The following is a 17,467-nucleotide window of genomic DNA, read 5'->3' as shown; positions in this document are numbered from 1 at the left end:
CTTACTGCAATATCGGCAACTGTATTGTGACTTACATTCAGAAACCTTGTGATTACCGAAACAGTTAAAGCAAACTCGTTTTTCCTTGACGATTTTCGTGTGGACATTTATATCGGTGATCTTTGTACATTCATTTGGGTGATGCGGGGTTTGACAAAACAAACACGGCATTTTAGTCTTAAATCTACCATTGTCGCTACTATCTTTAGACCAAGTAGACTTCCATCTTTTATTTGTAATTTCTGTTACGAACGATGCGGTTGGGATAATATCGGTTTCGGTAGGATTAGGGTTAGCGGCCTCTTGAATACAAATTTCTTTCTTTATTGCTTTACGTAAACTTGAAATATCTCAATCATCATTACCGTGGTCTCGAATAACGTTTTGTCTGACAAAACATGGAATCAGACAAAACATGTAAGTTTGTTGAGTATTAGTGGTATTAATAGGCTTCCGTACGATTCCTGATATCGACCCATTCTTTCTAGTTCACGTATATAACTTTCTATTGTGTCACTGAACGATTTCAGTCCCTTAATTCCGGGCGTTGGTGAAGGCAAATTTAGCAAGTTTTGCATGTATGCGTTTACAATTTTGTGTTGTTGGCCAAATCTCTCGTGTAGAAATTGTACTGCTTGGTTATAATTTGTACTAGTAATTTGTATTCCCGATATACACTGGCTAGCTTCTCCGTAAAGTTGAGATTTCAGATAGTTAAATCTTTGTACGTCACTCAATGAAGGATTTTCATGTACGGCAGAATTATTTGAATCCCAAAAGGCTGACCATTCTAGTAGGTTTCCGCCAAAAGTGGCCAAGTTGAGTTTAGGCAATTTGTTGTAATGATTTGACGACATAGAGGTGAACATGTTTGACTGGCTAACGCTTGTTTGTTCTGAGTTCAAATTTATCGGATTTGAATGTTCTTACAAGCTTGGGTTAGTGTATATGAAATCTGGTGGTTTAGGGTTTAATGCGGATTGATTTTTTGACAGACTTACGTCTTTGGTGTACTTCTCAATTTTCGCGATTCAAAGCTGTTTCTCCAACTCGTATCTGTCAACTTCTTCAATTTCTTCGTCGAGGACTTCTTCTTCTTCTTCAATAATTTCCATAATCTTCTCATTAAGATCGGACAATGTCTTTTGCTTTGTTTTGATCAGCTCCATCATGGATTTTAATTTTACAACATCTTGTTGTGGTTCTTCTGCCGGGTCTCCTTTTTTCAGAAGCTTTCTCACTGCACGCCGATGTGCTGCTCGGATTGTTTTGATGAGATGCTTTATGATTCTAAGATGATTAAATACGTAGCAATAGCGTTACGTTACATTACTATAGTGTACGCGAAAGTACGGGAAAAAATTACATAACATAAAGTTCTAAAGTCTCTTAGCCCATATTCACGACAATTAGTTTCAAATGAAACATTTTAATTTATTGATACATTATCAGTTGACAATACATTACATTTAACAATATTACTAACAATGAAAAATGTACATCCGAAATCTGTTCACTTTCTTCATTTGTCATCTCGGTGGCGCTCTATGTCTCTTTGCCATTGTCGGACGCGTTTTCAACTGTTTCTGTAACGTCATCCTCCATTGCAACATCAGTTTCGGTAAAATAATTCTCATCATTGTCGTCTCCATTACCATCATCTTCATCTTCACCATAAAATTCAACATCATCACACATCTTACTATACTACATGTATGTATATCTGCAACAACATCAGTAACTTTTGACTAAATAACATCTTTACTGGTAACTTGTTCTGGACTAATATGTGAGGGACAAAGATCAGACTTATTTACACGTTCCTCAACTCTATTGTTATTTTCAACTTGTTTTGGTACTTCATCGGTTCTTCAAAGCAGGTATTTATTTCCTGATATTTTCGTATATTCTCAAGCTGTCAATGCCATCATGTTTTTTTCCCTGGATTTCACCAAAATCGTCATCAAAATTACGGTTTCGTATAATACAATCATAATCAGCTTTGGACGTTTACAACTTTTACATTTTTACCCTGAACAGTGTATACCAATATGTCCCTGTTTATCGCACTCAAAACAATAAAATCTCAGTAATCTCTTTGCAAGTGTTCAGTACTATAACAATCAGAACATACTTTGACCTGATCGTTATGAAAGACTTTATAAAACGCTGTTTCTTTTCCACTCACTGAAAATGTCAGAGTATGGTATTGAGTCAAGCGTGGATGGTAATTTAACTCTAAAGACTTTAGTGCCATATAATACGTTCAATATGCTGTTCATTTTCCTTTTCTTGATCTTAAACACCAATTTTTCCAAATCTATCAATAATTTCTTCGTCATTAACATACATGAACATATTAAATATAGACACAATTTTAAATACGGAAATGAGTTCATTTGCAGTAAATGTTTTTACCTTTTATCGACATATTGTCTCCAGAAATTTCTCCAACATTCCTCAGTTCTCGCAATACCAGACTTTGGCACTTATGCCAAAACAGACCATGTTCCAAATTTCTTCTCAATTTCATCCATAACATATTCTGGTGAAATAAAACTATAATTGCAAACATTCAAATGTAGTTTGTTAATTTTGAAAAATTGTCGTCCTAAGGGTACGTTTTGTCAACCACAATGGGTGACATACCAGTCTTTTTCAACAAATCAAAAGAAAAAGAGAAAACGGTTATAAAGTATTTTGTCACATTTTGAAGCAATATATACAAATTCACAAATAGATAACTAAATAAAACACAGTTTTTAAATTGGATTGATGCTCTCAAAATAAACACATGTTTACTCTTTCAAAGGTCCAACGGAACCCTTACTTACAACCCTGGTTCACAAGACCAGTGTTATCTACCACTGAGCTATGAAGGCTCTTGCCTCAGATTTGTGAAATTTCAACTCATAAAGATAAGTGAAAAAAATGGATCCTAAAAAACATAAAAATTTAACTAAGTGTATGGAATCGTCAGCAATATTGAGATTTTAATTTCTTTCGAAACGAGCCAGTTTGCACCACCCAATTGAATGCAGAGAGGTTTGTCATTATAAAATGGAAGTCTTATCAATATGTCCACGTCACCTTTTCCAATTAGATCAATGACATTATCTGACTTAAATGACACATTGAAACATCTTTTTACAAACAATCTTAACTCTCAACTTGTTTTGGTTGTGAAAATTAAGATTATCACCTATAAGAACCCTAAATTGACAACAGTTTTTCATCTGGAAGTATAGGGTGCCTAATATTTTACTACTAGTAAAATTTCTGATTTATTGGAGGAGAAAAAATGAAAGACATCATATCATTGAACAATCATGTTTCAATGTGACAGTGCTTATACATACGATAAGACATCAATTAGAAAAGGACAAGTATTTATGTCATCCCGGACACAAAAAAAATTGCATTGGAAATATTTTACACTACAGTATTCAACATATCAAGTCTGATAACATGCAGTCTTTTCGGTAAATGTAATTCGCTAAACTACCCGATTGTGCATGTCAAAACTTTGCATCATGCTGTTAGATGTATTGGCACTTCTGTTCCTTAAATCTTTGGGGAAATGAACGAGAACCTAAGAACTGCATCAAAAACTTTCGGAGTTGTGAATATAATCTCCTAAGTCCCCAGTGAGGATCGAACTCACAAACCCTGGTTTACTAGACCAATGCTCTTTGTTTTATCTTTATTAAAATATATCATCACTTTACATAAATTAAATCATTAAGATTTATCTTATATCACAGTTAAGTTACACAAAACAACACATTTCTAAAGATAATATCCAAATTCCATCTTAAAGTTTTCTTAGATAACAAATTATTATTGCATCACATATCAAATATAATCACACCACTGTCTGTTTCCTGCACTATAGAATTATTTAGAAGGAAGTGTTTGTTAAATATGTTACTCATATTCTCCATTTTATGATAGAAATAAGTTACATAATGTTTCAATGTGTGTTGGAAAAATCCTAAAATATAAATACTCTTGACATTATTTATTACAATATTTCTTCTCCTGAATATACAGTTACGTGGAACTGATAACATAGAATTAACAAAACTGACATTTACACCATTAATTGTTACTGTTAAACCCAGCATAAATATTTGTTCGTGTACAACAGAATTCACTTGATCTGAATCGCAAGTATCCAATAGTAACTCTACTTTTGTGATCAAATACTTATGAAAGTTATATAATTCAGAACATTTTATGAACAAATGCATAACTCTATTTCATTACAGCAAATATCACACAAATCATTATCTACCAATTTTATTTTTGATAAAAGTTCGTTTGTAAATATACAACAGTGGGCTATTTTAAAATCAAGCTTCATCATTATTGACGGTGTGCCACATGTGGAGCATCTGCTTACCCTTCAGGAGCACATGAGATCACCCCCAGTTTTTGGTGGGGTTCATGTTGCTCAGTCTTTAGTTTTTATGTTGTGTTTTGTGTACTGTTGTTTGTTTGTGTTTTTCTTTTTTAGCCATGGAGTTGTCAGTTCATTTTCGACTAATGAGTTTGAATGTCCCCTTGGTATCTTTTGCCTCTCTTTTTCCAAAATATATAAATACTTTCCATACTTTATGCATATTATTTTCATCTTTTGGAAGAGACTCTTAGCTTACTTAATGGAATAAATGAAATAATGTTGAACAAAAAAAGAAGGATAGAAATGAAAATGAAAGACACAAAATAAAAAAGATAAAACAAAATAACATAAATTTAAACAAAACGATGAGTGTCGCTGATTTATTTCTGATATTTTCATACGTAAATAATCTGTTTCCAAAAAGTATTAAGTCAATATTTATGTCAACATTATCATCAACAATTGAGTGAATGAAGTGAAGTAAGATTTGTCTTACATCATTGTACTGAGGGCAAGTTAAAAAGAAATGCTGGTTATCCTCAACAGGGTGATTACAGTTTGAACAAATAGTGTTCTCATTTCTAAGTTGACAATGACTGATATTTTTATATTTCCTGATCCCATAATTGAACGGTTTTTTTAAGAATATTTCATCAGTCCTATAGAATTTGTCTAGTCTACTTCTCTATATACATAAACTTGGGCATTTTTTGAATACTTAAAGGAAGACTATTCAAAGGTCTTATAGTTGAAGGAAACTATTAAAATTAAGAGCTAGTTCTAGCAAGTTGGAGGTGAAATATATTATTTTCATTCCTTAAAGTATAAGGGGTTTGTCTGGGTAAATAGGGCTGGACTAACTCATATAAGTATGCAGGTGTCATCCCATTTAATATTTTATAAAACAGTATAAGCTTATGTTTATTTCGTCTGAGACATTGGAATATTGATTCCAGAAATATTACAATTATTATTTATCATACATTCAGGCTCAGGCTGTCAAAACATACAACAGAGCACTAATTGGACAGCCTCAAGTTATCCTATTCATTGTAGAAACTTCTTGGTTAAAAACCCATTGCATTTTACCGAGCTTTTTATTTGATTATAAAATTTGTAATCCATTTAGTAAAACCTATCAAAGGCTTTTTCCTGATCAGCTTTTACTATATATCCCTCCATATCATTATTTTTCACTAACGTTTTTATATCTCTTACATTGGCAATACTGTTAGAAGTATCTTTCTACTATACAGCATGTTTGATTTTCAGACACTTTCTTTTGCAAGACTTTTTTTAAAAATCTATTAGCCATGACACGAGCTAATATTTTTTAATCTACCTGCAGTAATGATATAGGTCTATTATTTTTGATACACCTTCTATCACCTTTTTTCTTAAAACTTAAACTGATAACAACAGATCTCATTGATATTGATAAGATACCTTCATCATAAACATAAAGCATTTAAAACTTTCAATAATATTTTTCTAAGCGAATCATAAAAAGTACAATCAAATTATGTATTGAGTCCATCAGGACCTAGGCTCTTATTCTTAGACATATATAATAAAGCCTTAGCAATTTCAAAAAAAATGTAAAAATTTATATTCAATACCTAAAATACCATCAGTATCATTTACAATTTTATCATTTTCCTTTTACGATTCTTTAACATAATTACTTTCCTGTTTATATTTTTTCTAAGTTAAGAAAAAACTTTGTATTTTTGTCACCCTCTGTAGCCCATATAGCTTTAGATATCAAAATAGCACCTTTACACTTATATAATTCATATTTACCTAGATGTAATTTTTATGTTTCTAATCTAGTTTCATCTATATCTATACCACTTATCTATCTCTTAATTCGATATGAAAAGTTCATAGATTCAGCAATAATTTCTTTTACTCATTTTACATATTTTACATTTTGTAATACAGTATTATGCAATACCCATTTTCAAGGACCTCGTTCAACAACACAAAAGTTGCTTCATGTATAATATTCTCATTTTTTTTCATCGTGCGCATTCACCATGTTTAACTTTCTTGTCTTCCGCGTTATTAACGTCTTCCACGCAACTGCATACAATTTGATCACAATCAACGCACTTTGCTACGAATGGGTGCGGTAGCGTTTTCAAAATTTGTTCTATCTGACATTTACACTTAATTTATAGTTGATGACAATGTGCACTCTTGTCTGGACGACACCTTCTCTCAACATGACCCTGTAACCTATATATAGCTACAACCATTACACATAATATACGGACAGTTTATGTGAAGAAGTTCAGGTGAAAGACATTCTAAGCACAACTTTGTCTGATGGCTAATGACACATTTCTAATATTTCGTAGTTTTACCAATCTTGAAAGGCATAGTCAATGAAAGTGCAACTACATGTGACGGAAAAACGTATTTAACAAAACGCGTTCCATCGGCTACCTCCGTACCCGCCACAACTGTTCTATGTACCGGTGAAACGACTTTAATCCCCCTATCTGTCAAGTTACCTATTATGTCGTCATCCATCTGAACGCTAGGATCTATTTAAAGGACACAACTATCGTCTCTGAAAAGATTAACGAACACTCGTAATCTTTATCCTCAATTTCTACTTCGGTAAGTATATTCGCTGCATTTCACTTGCAACAAATCGTAACATCATATGTAGAGGAATAATTTTCAAAGCAAACGCAGAGTTCAATCCAGTGACATGTTCAATTGCCTTTATTACAGAAATAGCTTTAACTTTTTCTGTAGATATACCCATTATACGAATAGTACAATCCCTCGAATACCTTTCAATCTCCATTTCGTAATTTTCTTTATCCTCGCCCAAAACCTTGACGTCCTTTTCCCATAAACGCCTTTCCGGCTTTTCTAAAGCAAGTCCCGCCTTAAAAACAGACGAGTGCACCATTCCATCCTCCTTTCACCCAAAGACTGATTCGCCGATGTAAGGGGTTTAATAGTATCAATAAATAGTGGTTTCCCCAAACGTGAGTATAAAAACTTTCAAATGAAAAATAAGTCCATGTTTACGCTGAAATCCACAAAATGACATCTATAAACAACATCTATGCCCAATAGTGCTTCATTTAGAGATCCACAAGACCAGTCCTCTGACCACTGAGCTATGGAGGCACTTGCTTCCGATTTGTGAAATTTTAACTCATAAAGCTATTCTCTTTTTGCTCCAAGTGAAAAAAAAGAGATCCTACAAAACATCAAAATTCAACCAAGTGCATGGAAACGTCTGAGTTGTGAATATTTTCTCCTAAAACCCCAGTGAGATTCGAACTCACGACCCCTGGTTTACAAGACCAGTGCTCTTTAAAATTACAATTCACAATGCTAATGAAACAATACAATAGTGTCATTAAAGGTAAAATATTTAAACACCATCTTGTTTTGTAATCTTGCAGTACACATGGTAAGGTAATATAAAATGTTACAGTGTATACTTGAATAATCTAATAAGATATGCATTCTTAACATCATTTATTATCATTTATATCCTTTTAAAAATACAAAGTCTTGCCACTGATAGTACAAAATTGACAAAATATGTATTTACATCTGTATAATTGCTTTTTTATACATAGCAAAAACATCTGTTTATATCCTTAATTAACCAAAACATCAATTTTACATTTTTCTAGAAGTTCACATAAAACTCTAACACATATTTATGAAAAAACATCTAGATCATGACAGTTTAAAAATAGAGGAAACAAATCTTCAACTACAGAATTACAACTATCACAAATGTCTGAGTTAGAAAGTCATATTCTTTTAGTTTCAAATTGGAAAATTTTCTATTGTGAACAATTTTAAAATCTAATTGTACACAGTCTGGAGATTTCCAATAGCAGTGTACATTGTCCATAAGAAATTAAAAGGAAGATATTGAACATTTAAACTGTCTAACCAATATTGATGAGCATCATGTTCAACACAACATTTATCTATTAAAATACCATAACAATCTTTTATTCTACAACGTACAAAATCTTTTGTTTTGTTATTATTATTTACAACAAACAATGGAACATCGTTAGAGTTCACTGGCTTTGTTTTATTTAATATCACCTTTTCTCATTCATTTGGTATACACTTTACAAAACGTGATATTGCTGTCTAAGTGTATTACTATCTATTTGTCCATGAACCATTTTCAATCATTTCTTTGATAGCATTAAGAGGTTAAAACCGTAATACTCGTATGCTACATGTACATGTGTCAATTGGATAATACCAGCTCATACAAAGTGTTTCCAAAATATATATTTGCCAAGAATAGTTTGATAGAAAATATCAACCGATCGTATATCAATATCAATATTAGTTTTAAAATATTGCCATGCATTAATCATTTCTCGATAAGAACATAGGTATGTTAGTACAATCCGTTTTTTTGTAACAATAAAAATAAAAATGTACACCAAGATGTGTGTGGTGTTTCTTGTTTAAAAATACATCTCCATATAGCATGAAAAAACTTAATCTAAAAATATTGGCAAAAAATTCAATCTAAATCCTCATAATTTTACATAGATAACAGGATATCTCAAACCTCCATAAATTTTGTCTGCTATTAACGTTCTATATTTGATCAAATGTGATCCATTAATCAATAAAAAAATCTAAACATAGTTTCTTGATTGTTTGTTAAGCCTAATCTGGAATTGTACAGACTGTTAATGTGTACCATAACCTGGACATCAATAGTGAGGATATTACCGTAGCTCTACCAGATAACGTCAAACGTCTCTATTTCCATGAATTAACTAGCATTCTAATTTTACTGATCATATCTTTTCAGTTGAGATCATCACACAGTAACTTATTTTTGCCTAAATACACAGCTAATACCTACATACAGTCTTCTTGGTTTTTCAGCCTTATTTGCTGTTTTTCTAATACATTCATTTCAGATTTACCAATACACATAATCTCCGATTTTGACATATTTTTTTTTTAACCTGATGCTTTTCCATTAATTTCAAAAATATGTAATGTTTCATTATAGACTCTTTATTACCCAATGTAAGAGTAGTAGCATCAACGTGTTGAAATATAATAGCCTTTTCATCACTATCTGGGAAACTAATACCTTCAATATTTAACTTATGACGAATAGCACACTGCAATGGTTCTGCAGAAAGCACGTACAAAAGAGCACTAATGGCACATTTCTGTCTAATTCCATTTTGAATTTTGATATACCTAGTAAGAAACCCATTACTTTTAACAGAAACTTGAATATATGTATAAAAAAATCCCTATCCAATGTAAATCTATTTCCGAATCCATACGTCTTAAGAACCTCCCTAAAATATTTATGTCCCACTTTATCAAATGCTTTCTCCTGGTCCATCTTGAGAATATATCCTTTTAAGCTTATTTTGCAATAGAAAATATTCTGCATTCTTTTCCTTTTGAATCCTTTTTCCAAATACCTGACTAAATTTCTTGATCTTATATTTCAAATTATCCAACCAAATAAGAAACTCTGAAGTAAAAAGTGTGCTTTGTTTTTATTCCTAAATAATGTTTTTAACTTTTGACATATTCTTCATTATCTTTCCTCCTATAGATTTCTGGGGATATGATTGGTGAAAGGACTACATGTGGTGACTACATATATTTGATATAGGGTGTCCTAAAAAATATGGGGTTAGTAAGGAGTTACTTCCCTTTCAAAACAAAATAGAAATTTGAAAGGTTTCAACACACGAAAAAATCGATAATGAACGATTGAAATAAATTCATAAAACAAATTTAAAGCTAACAAGTTGTCATTGTTGGCATTTGATTTTTTGTATAGATAAATGGAAGTAGGTTCTTAATACTAAGTATTGAAGATTTAATCACTTTGATAGGCCGCTAGTCTAAATACCACATGTGAAGATAGTCGATAAGATAAAAATCGTTACACGCTGTGCTAGTGACCTAATACGATATATATGGGGTCAGTAAATTCCATATGGAATTTACTGACCCCATATATATCGTATTAGGGCACTAACACACCATGTAACTAATATTATACAAAAATGTATTGATTAATATCCAGAAACCTGGACCTTTTTCAATATTTTCAAAATACATCTTTATTTCAACAAAACAGTGATCATAATAATATATACCCTGTACAAATTTCTATTAATTAAAAAGTAATCTATTCTTGTATATTTTAGTTCACCATTGTAAACCATTTTCTTGAAAATAAAAGTGTATCATGATATCATTCAACTTTTTTAGCGATACATCATTTTTGTGTACAGTTCTACACATCTATCTTTGCTTGACAGTGATGTATTCCAGTCACCAGAAATAATGATCTTTTCAAAATTTTTCATATAATCATTTAGAAAATCAAAACTTTCTGCCTTTTCACTCACAATATTAAGCGCATAAACATTCATTGTATTATAGATACGATTATCATATTCAAACTGTAAATGAAAAAATCTACCATTGTTATCCTTATATATTTGTTTTACATTTCCACAAAATTTTGTTTTCACTAATATGGCAACACCTTGCCTATTATTTGTCCCATCACTATGGTAAATATCACCATTACGTAAAAAATTTACATTTGTTAGAAGTTGGTCATTCCAAAAAGTTTCTTTAAATAACATAAAATCTACATTTTTTAAGACATAATAGATACGTAATTTTTAAAAATTTGTCTATATTTCTAATATTCGCCTTTCTTCTAAAACCATTAGATTTATGACTTACAAATAGACCCATAATTGCAAGTAAAAAGTATATGTATTAAGATGATCCATTATTAACGTTTTTGGCATAAGGCGATTTACATTTTACATTTTTCACATTAGGAACATATTTAGTTTTATTCCTTTTCATTGGTGAATTTTGGGATGATGTATGAGCAAGCCCATCTTCTCTCAACGTTTTTTTACAATTTCATCGTGTTAATTTCAAATCGTTCGATCATCAGAAGTACCTTGACTGTTTCTGTCTTTCTTTTCATCTTTTCTGTCATCTACCACCATGTCTTCGTCCGACGTACTAGCCTTAGAAAAAAGTAAAACAACAAAAATACCAAACTCCAAGGAAAATTCAAAACGGAAAGTCCTTTTACATTTGGCAAAATCAAAAGCTCAAACACATCAAACGAACGGAAAACAACTGCCATATTCCTGACTTGGTACAGGCATTTCCTTTTGTAGAAAATGGTGGATTAAACCTGGTTTTAAAGCTAGCTAAACCTCCCACTTGCATGACAGTCGCATAAAATCCCATTATATTGACAACAATGTGTGAACAAACAGACATAATAGGTATAAATGTCAAAAATAGGGGTACAGCAGTCAACATTGTGTTATAATCTCAATCATTATAAAAACAAACAAATATGTCAACAAGGAAAAACAAAATTGCATATAGACAAAACACATGCATACGCAAAAATGAAACACAAAAATACAAAAAATGACCACAGCACAACAACACAATGGCGGGATGTATAAGTACCGAGCCACGCCTAAAGGATATTACCAAAAGAATGGACCAAACAGTAATCGTTAATATTTTACAAAGAAAAATAAAAGAACACTATAAAAATGATGCGGAGGAAGCCGTGTCTGTTGTTTCTTTACTTTCTAGTTCTAGTTCTAGTGAATATTTTAATGGAACCCAATCAGAAAAGTTTGGATTGTATATGGAAAGAACATCATCAATACATCTGAATGTGAAATTAAATCATCTGGCTTCTTTGATCTTCTTGTTTTTGACAAATGTCTGAAGGAACTCCGACTCATATGAAAATAAGAAGCGGTCTGCAAGGAGAGGCGCACAGTTCGTTCCCATAGGAATGCCGACAATTTGTTGAAAAAGTCTACCTCCAAATTCAACAAACATGATGTCAATGAGAAACTCCAGAATACTGATCACTTGTTCCTCTGTGTAGCATGTTTCACCTTTGTGTTCACTATTAACTAGAAACATCACCATTTAACTCATGCACACCATTCACCACATTTCCATCCTCGTCACAAGTGTTTCCATTTATGTTAAAAATAGTATCATTATCATCATCATCGACCATCTTCTCAATTTCACCATCTGTATTATCTCCAATCATTAACTGTCCTTTACCATCTCCATTTACGTCGATGGTGTTAACATTTTCATTATCAGTATTGTCTTTGTTATTTGACGGCACGATTTTAATTTTAGCATGCTTCACATTTTCATTAACATTTACCAATTTTCTTTGACGCTCACTATTTTCTTTCTTTTTATCAATATTGTTATCACTTAATTTAGCAATTTCTGACTTCCAAAGTTTCATAAAAAAAAATGATCTTCTATGTAAGCTGGTGAGAGGATGAATGAAACATACTACAATTTGATTAAAATTGCAATGTACAGTAAAATTTCTCATCATCAATCTTTAGTTCATTTGTTAACTTCCATGCACTGTCTTCCGGATTGGTTGTTATTTCATAAGCAGTATTACTATCAACTGGTACAATAGCTAAAACTGTGTTCTCTCCACATATATTTTCCGCCGCATCTATCACAGTTATAGCAATAAATGATATAATTGGTACATTGTGTACAAGAATAGTACATTCTTTCTTTTAAAGTCTATTAAGTCTATGAACATTTCGAAGCAACTTATTTTGTTCTGCAAAAACCTCTTTTTTCCTTTCAGATTTCTCTTTCGATTGCTGAATTTTTTTTATTCTGCATTGTTACTATAGATGTTTATCAGAGTGCATCTTTCACAACTTGTTGATAATAAGCTAAACATTTATACAAAAGTCAGGCTCTCCTAAACGTATCCGCTTATCATGCACACCGATAGCAGGAATACGAGGTTAAACAGTCTGTATTTCAACTAATTCTTTTTTTATATATTTACAATCAATTTTGATAAATAAAGATTTTCTAAAATATTTTTGTCAAATATTTGGCGTTTAACTCACAAAAGAAGAAAAATATCCGGACCTCACAAAATAAACCTCCTATTGATAAGTGCGTTCGAGAGATGAATTGGAAAAGGACAACTCTTTTGGTCATCCTGGAAACAAAAAGATTGAATTTGATATTTAACAAAACAGTATTCAACAAGTCACTTCTGATAACCTATTGTTTTTTCGATAAATGTATTTCGCTCAACTACCCGAATGTGCATGTCAAAACTTTGCATCACACTGTTACATGTAGTTGCACTTCTGATACTAAATAATTGGGGAGGGGGAATCACCTATACAACGGCAGCAAAAACTTGGGGAGTTGTGAATATTATCTCCTAAGCCTCCAGTGAGGATCGAATTCACGACCCCTGGAATACAAAACCAGTACTCTAACCACTGAGTTATGAAGGCTCTTGCTTCAGTTTGGTGAAATATCAACTCTTACAGCTATGCCCTTTTTTGGTCCAAGTAAAAAAAGAAGGACCATTTATCGGTTGTGTTCTTTTTATTGTTAAAAAACAAATTCTTGAATCTGAAGTTAACACACTTATATCCTAGTATACCCATTACAGATATAAATTATGTTTGTATTCTTGATTAAAACAAATTTTCTAGATGATCATATTCGAACACATATTTATGAAAAACAACTTGATTTCCACAATTAAAATACGGATGAAACATATCGCAAACTTAATAATTTCAACCATCCCAAATATCGGAGACAACAAATCTTATTTGTTTGTGCTTCACATCCAAATTCATGTTGTAATGTACTATTATATTATTTATTTATGTATTTCTCTGTGTTGAGTGTTCTTGTGTTTGTTTGTATTGTATTCCTGTCACGTAGTGTTGTCATTTTAGCGGTATTTTTAACATTGCCATATACGCGGGAGGTTTGGCTAGCCATATAACTAGGTTCAACCCACCATTTTTTTCTTAAAATGTCCTGTACCAAGTCAGGAATATGGCAGTTGTTATCAGACAGTCCATTTCTATGTATGTTGGCGTTTGCTTTTGTTGTAGTTCAGTGTTTCTGTTGTTCCGTTGTTTTCCTCTTATAGTTGATGTGATTCCCTCGGTTTTAGTTTGTTACCCGGTTTTGTTTTTGCTTAATCGAATTATGACTATTGAATAGCGGTATACTACTGTTCTTTTTATTTATAATAACATAACCGATATCGATTCTATTGCACCAAATGTGCATTTCTAAAATTGTTGTCTCTAAAGTGATGCCAGAGGCCAAAATTAATAATTAATTAAATATTCTCTTGTGTATGATAATTAATTTGGTGCATTTTTCCATACTATTCACTTCTATGTTTTTAAATGATTGCTTATATAGGTACTATTATTTTGATTTGTTTAAAAAAAAAAGACGAACAGCCTTTTCGTTTTATTTACTGGGTAATCCTATTTACTGGGTAATCCTATTTACTGGGTAATCCTATTTACCATTTCAGAATCTATAGAACTATGGGTGAATTTGTTTTAGTGTACACTTTTAAAAATATTTCACAGAATGCATTACATTTTTAAAAGGTGCAAAACATTTATGAGCCAGTTAAATTTTAAATGATCGGATAAAGCGAAAGCTTTTCGGGAACGTTTAACATTCTTTCATGTCTAATAGTTAAGACATTATCATTTAGGGCGCATTTTTTTTTTTTCATTCTTTGCTATTTTATTTAATGTTTGTTTCTACCATATTGCTGACTCGCTTTATTCTGCTCTTCACAGTAACAGAAGTTAGATAAAAAAAAATATAAACCAACTGGTACACTTTTAAAATATATATACTTGTATGTATTTCATGGACGAAATTATCTATTTTATTCACATTTTTAGCAGGTATTACTTTACTTCACTGTGAGCATTTCACTTTTACTTTTGCAGTCTAGATACAATTGTGGTCCAATGGCAACAGTTATTTCATTGACCCAACCTGCTGAAGTCCCCCGAACATTTCACCATACTTGTATAAAGTTGGTTAAATCACCCGTGTAAAAAATCACCCTGTGTAACTATCGTGACACTTTGGCTTGGACGTAAAACAGGCGATTTTCATAGCTTATGTGAAATGCCACTATGCCAAGATTGGTCGTCTTGAGGCTGGACAATCTCAAACTGAAGTCGTCCGACATATCAAGTTTCCCAAGAGCATAATTTTACGCCGTTAGAAGAGAATTAATAAAACTTTATTTGACTAAGATTACCATAGAAGTGGGAGGCCACGCATCACTACTCCAGGGCAAGATCGGTATATCCGCATGTTCCATCCACATAATCGAATAGTCATTGATACAACCACTGCTGCTGTTGTCTAATGTTCACGACGAAATTCAGCTCAGACAGTCAACAGGTTTTTGTCAAAGCCAAATTCTATTACTAGAGTTAATGTTTTGATCCAGGTACACCGACATGAACTTATTCGTTTGTGTCATATATTGAGGGTCTGAGCTTCGAGGGACAAACGGTGTATTTCGTTTAGAGAGGAGTCACGTTTTATTCTCGTCCAAATATATGATGGACGAACCCGCGTAAACAGGCATCGGAAAACATTTTGACCCTTCTGGTGTAAAGGAAGTTGATGGATTTAACCGTGGAAGCTGAATGGTGTTGTCCTCAATATCAAACAACCGCAGAACAAATTCCGCGCGTGTCCAAGGAAATTGAACGGCTTAACGTATGGAGACGATATTTTGCAGCCACATATGCTCAATGTTATTTTCCTACAAATGGAGATGTTTCAGAAAGACAATGCCCAATCCGATACAGCAAGTGAAACATTTATTGCATAACTCGAAACAACATTAATGTATTGCCATGCCCTCAAAGTTGTCGGACCCCATAGAACATCTTTGGAACGAACTTGCTAGACGTGTCCGCCAACACCTCAGTGACTGGACCAACTCCGTCAAGCGTTCCTACATAAATGACAAAGAATAAAACAGAAAATAAAAATAACAAAATCCATATAAAGTTAACTTCCTTATAAAACAATCCATTTGAATAGAAGTATATAGACTAAAATTTTGAAATAAAATATTAAGCGTTTCTTCTTTTGTAGAGTATACGAGATAAATCAAAGTTTGGTGACTACCATGTTAACGAATCTAGCCCGTTGAACTTGAAATAAAAGATACATCAGAAACAATTATGTCTGCTTCATATATTGACTAATTCCTAGGTGTTGACAATGAGGGTCGGGTGAGATCTAAACTTTACGACATCACAGACATTTTACTTGCCATGAAAAATATGGCAGGTGCCACTAATGGAGCAGTCTAGGCTTACACTTTAGGAGCTCATGAGATCATCTACGGATTTTGGTGGGGTTCAGGTAGCTCAGTCTTAAGTTTTGTTGTTGTGTTTTGTTGACTGCTATTTGACTTTATGTTTTTATTTTTGTTCATATTATTGTCTTTTTTTCTTAGACTTATAGATTATGATTGTCCCCTTGGTATCTTAGAAATGTCCCTTTGCATGTGCGGATCCGGGAATTGATGTTGGGGGATCTCTCCTGAGAATAAGGAGTTAGAGGAACATATTTTGACCCAAATAATGACGGTAATTTTACCTATTAATTACATTTTATTTTCTTATTTTAGGGGGGAGGGGTCTGAATCCGGGTCTGCTTTGTTGAGACTTTATATTTACAGGAAGGCTATACGTGATATTTATGCATAATCGAAAATTAAATTAATTACAATTTAGTGAAAAATTATACTGACATCTTATTCAACAGGAAAAATCTTAGAGATTCATTTCGTTTTGAATTTTATACAGAGAGGAAATTGTCGCCCTTTATTTTTCGTTGTCTACAAATATAGTCCCTGATAATTATGGTGTATTTCATTCTGTGTTTTTCCAAACATCTTCCAAATCTGTTTCCCAGTTTTTGTGTATTCAATGGAAACTTTAGGACCACCATATAATTGAAAGGCTCCATCTCAGAATTTTGAAATAAAGAGGTAATTTGGTCTGTAACAAAGGATCTTCTTTTTCACTTGGAGCAAAAAGGGCCTAGCTTTATGAGTTGAAATTTCACAAATCTGAAGCAAGAGCCTCCATAGCTCAGTGGTTA

The 17,467-nt window shown here is 32.4% G+C and overlaps 2 non-coding genes across 2 annotated transcripts in view; one reads left to right on the top strand and one right to left on the bottom strand.

Annotated features, from left to right (window-relative positions):
* Positions 1-13,715: 13,715 nt before the first annotated feature.
* On the bottom strand, positions 13,716-13,788 carry Trnat-ugu (transfer RNA threonine (anticodon UGU)). Its single transcript has one exon. It is a non-coding gene; the product is annotated as a tRNA-Thr (tRNA).
* A 3,658-nt stretch (positions 13,789-17,446) lies between these two features.
* The window catches only part of Trnat-ugu (transfer RNA threonine (anticodon UGU)), a 73-nt gene continuing 52 nt past the window's right edge, over positions 17,447-17,467 (top strand). The window contains exon 1 of the tRNA in view: positions 17,447-17,467. This exon is cut by the window's right edge and continues 52 nt beyond it. This is a non-coding gene — a tRNA (tRNA-Thr).

The sequence above is a fragment of the Mytilus californianus genome, unplaced genomic scaffold (assembly GCF_021869535.1).
Source record: "Mytilus californianus isolate M0D057914Y unplaced genomic scaffold, xbMytCali1.0.p SCAF_4, whole genome shotgun sequence".
Classification (NCBI taxonomy): Eukaryota; Metazoa; Mollusca; class Bivalvia; order Mytilida; family Mytilidae; genus Mytilus; species Mytilus californianus.
This window is presented reverse-complemented; position numbering and strand designations above follow the sequence as displayed.